Source organism: Sinocyclocheilus rhinocerous, unplaced genomic scaffold, assembly GCF_001515625.1.
Source record: "Sinocyclocheilus rhinocerous isolate Xijiao unplaced genomic scaffold, SAMN03320098_v1.1 scaffold114, whole genome shotgun sequence".
Classification (NCBI taxonomy): Eukaryota; Metazoa; Chordata; class Actinopteri; order Cypriniformes; family Cyprinidae; genus Sinocyclocheilus; species Sinocyclocheilus rhinocerous.
The window spans coordinates 477,266-481,204 of NW_015646344.1; the positions used below are offsets into that span (position 1 = coordinate 477,266).

Here is a 3,939-nt window from a genome sequence, read left to right on the forward strand (position 1 = left end):
CGGCGGATTCGACGAAGGAGGCTTGCGGCAACCACATGTGACGACCCCGGGCTGGACTCTGCTTCGTCCACGGTGAAAGCCGATCCGGTGATCCACAGCACTAAGTTGATGTATTCCCTCAGCGACCAACACGGATCAGCTCTAGGCATGACGAAGCAGATATCGTTCTCTTTTGGAAGGCCAAACAAAGTAGTTTCGCTTTCACAACGAAACACACAGTGCCTTCACGACATGGCGTCAACAACAATACAATATTGTTGTTGCAAGAATAGCAAGAATAAAAGTTATGCCTTCTTTTTTTGCGTGAATATTTGGGCGGCGTTATGAAGATTTGTTGTGCAAATCTTCCCACACAGTGATGTAGACATGTGGGGGTGTGTTAGAACGAGCCGTTTTAGGTAGGTGTGGTTGACTCTTAACTTTTATAAAGAATGTCTCTTTGGATTTGAGACTTTACAGATCTTCTTTATGCACCATGAGCTTGTAACACTCCAAAGAGAAAGGAAAAATTGAAATCGCATCATAAACCTTTAATTTTAACACAAACTTGCTGCAACTGGATCCACTGTCCCTTCTCTGCCTTGCTGTGAGAATTCGATGTTTTAATTAGATTAGATTAGTTGTCCGGTTGGGCAAGTAAAATTCTCTTTCACTTGCCCCTTCAAAAAATGCACACAGATCATCCAAAGCATTCTCTCGTGCACCCCTGCTGGTCGGTCTGTGCACCCCTAGGGGTGCGCGCACCCCAGTTTGGGAACCGCTGATGTAAATGATAGCCTGTCCCTGCATTCCATTCGGAAGGGCTTATCCCTACGCCCTAATCCCTTCAAAGGGTTTGCCCTCTGGAGTGAGAGCTTCGAAGGGATGAAGGGTGTAGGGGTCAAAAAAACTTTTTTTGGAACGCACTTCTGCATCATCTTAACGAGATGATCAAGGAGGCGCCTTTGTTGCACATTTTGTACGCTGGTTGACGCCCCAAAAAACACGCTCGGAACGATGAGATTGTGCAAGCGGCCAATGGATATTACTTCATAAGCAATTGGTTTTTAAATGGATACATTTTGCCTAACAACTTCCCTGTGCAAACGATCATGGGGGTCCGAAGTGTCCATCAGTTGTGCCATTCGAAATCCTTCATTCCGAAGGGCAATTTGAAGTGGCCAGTTTTGAGCACTTCGGTTTGGAACGACCCTTCAATATGGCAGCCATGATTGTTTTCACTCTGCCCTTTGTAGGGCGATAAATCCGCACCGAGAATATTTCATTCAAAATGGTGTAATTCAACAACAGTGTCATATTAAATATTTAGCAACCTCTTACCTCACACTCTTTCACTGTAAAAGTGTTTTGCTGGAATTGGCGCTCGGCTTCTGTGAAAAGTAAAGTCCGTCTTCTTTGATTTGATTCTCAATCATTTTGACAAGCGAGGAAGACTATGCAAAAAATGTAAATTTTAATCTTCTAACTAAACATTTTGTCATTCTAACCGCAAACTGAGCTGTTCAAGTTATATGGTCATTAAAGGGGTCATATGATGTTGCTAAAAAGAACATTATTTTGTGTATTTGGTGTAATGAAATGTGTTTATGTGGTTTAAGGTTAAAAAAATATATTTTCCACATACTGTACATTATTGTTTCTCCTCTATGCCCCGCCTTTCTGAAACACGTCAAGCCTGTAATGTTTGTTTTCCTCCTGCTATCACAGCTCGTCTCATCCTCTGGACGCTCCTCTCTGCGGTCACGCCGCGGCCGTGTTGAACGGACAGATGTTTGTGTCGGGCGGTTGCGACTCTCACATGCGCTGCTATCGGCTCATATTTTATCATGAAATAATATAAATGAAGAGTGTGATTTTATTTTTTTTTATTTGCTTATTTTTGTTTTAAGGATCTCTGTATGTTGTTGCGGCTACTTCTCTCTCTCTTATATTGAGTTTAATGTATTAAACATGTCTTTAGATTAGAAATGACTGGTTAAATGTGAACCAGTGAGCACCAACATTATGTGCCTCTGCTAAATGACATATTGTTTGTTCTTAAAGCAGCGAAGGTTGGGTAGGGGAGACCGGGTATGGTTGTAACACGGGGAGAGTCGTAACACCCCCAGTTACACAAACCAGGGATAAGATAGGATTCACATGATGCATTTTCCCCTTCTAATTTCAAACAATTAAGCTAATACAGCTAGCTAAACAATGACTGACAGGGGTGGGGTGGGTTGTAACACATCTTTAAAAAGATGTGCCAACCATCCCCTTATTTAAAACTATGATTTTTTTTTTCTTTTTACAATTTTACAGATTGCCTAGACAGTGGAACAGAAAAACACAGAGAGGTGTGTCTGCCAGTGTTTTAAAAAGGGTGTCTGATGAGGTCACAAAGAACGGAAAGTCAGATCAGTTGCAAAGGAAGCATTCTGTCAAATCAACTCAGTTTATTTATATAGTGCTTTAAATGATGCCTCAAATCAGCTTACAGAGAAATATAGCTGTGAAAATTAAATCTTTATTAGGTAATTCCTTTTAAGCTTCATTAGAATATGTATATGCATAATTTAAATGTGTTATTATGTCCCCACACTCAAAAATTTTTTTTTTACTCAGTTGTCATTTGCACAAAATTGTATTATATTAAATAAAATTACATTTGTAAAATGTTAAGTTAATTTAAACCTTTTGTGTTGGGGCTACATTAATCATTTACGTTGCATTGACTGAAACTGGGCAGCGGATTTCTAGTTCCCAGCATGCTTTGCATAGGGATAGATCAGGAGAGTAAATGTTGAAATTAAGTGCTGTTTAATGTGTTTTTTAGTGAAGGGAAAGACCTATTAAAGTTTGTTGTTCAGTTATATTTGACATTTTAAAGAGTTTAGGTTATGTTGATTTTTGAGGTTACCATTAAGTGTATGAATGAATGTTTAATGTGTTTTTTAGTGAAGGGAAAGACCTATTAAAGTTTGTTGTTCAGTTATATTTGACATTTTAAAGAGTTTAGGTTATGTTGATTTTTGAGGTTACCATTAAGTGTATGAATGAATGAATGATGCATTTATATAGTGCTTTATTGTGTATTGTTGTACACCCAAAGCACTTTACAATCATGTGTGGGGGTCTCTCCTCAACCACCACCAGTGTGCAGCATCCACAAGGTCTACACAAGTGTCATAGTCTCAGAAAACATAGTCTCAGTCTCAGACGTCACGCCCACGGACCGCTGGCTGAACGTCTGATGCACAAAAGTGGAAACACTTCAGGGGCCTCATTTATAAAATGTTGTGTATAGACCATCCTAAATTTGTTTTAAGATAATTTCTCAAAAGTGCCTAAGTGCGATTCAGAGAAAACGAACGTGCGCACAAAAACACATGTGTAAGCCTCTCTTCCAGATGTGACATTTATAAATGGCAAAAGATCTTGAAATTGTGCGCAGCTGACTGGTGTCAGATCTCCGCCTTGTAAACGTCCCCTAATTAATATAATTCCCATATAAAAGAGCACACGCCAATATCCGAATTGCTATGCTTGAGAATGACGAGCACAAAGAAAAAAAAAAAGCTTTACTGAGTCTGAAATTGAGGTCCTGCTGGCGGAGTTAGAGGTTTGTGTGGGGATGCTTTTTATTTAATAATGTGTAATTATTCTGTGGACAAACAATGTGTGTGTGGTTATATTTTTTCTATTGACTATCAAAATTACTACTTCTAGAAACAACAGAAATTATAATAATAATAATAATAATTATTATTATTATTATTATTAATAAACAATTGAGTTTCCAAAAGTAAGAATAAACTACGAATTCAAGTACAATTTTCAGTCATCTTATAAAAAGTGAGACATTTTAAAATCACTTGCTATGACAATTAATAAAACGTTTAGTATCACGAAATTCTTGCAAAACTTTAAAAACATTATTGAAAGAAAAATTGGACGTTT

At 38.3% G+C, this 3,939-nt stretch overlaps 1 pseudogene; it reads left to right on the forward strand.

Moving 5' to 3' along the window:
* The window catches only part of LOC107707276 (kelch-like ECH-associated protein 1), a 17,085-nt pseudogene extending 15,245 nt beyond the window's left edge, over positions 1 to 1,840 (forward strand).
* Positions 1,841 to 3,939: the final 2,099 nt, after the last annotated feature.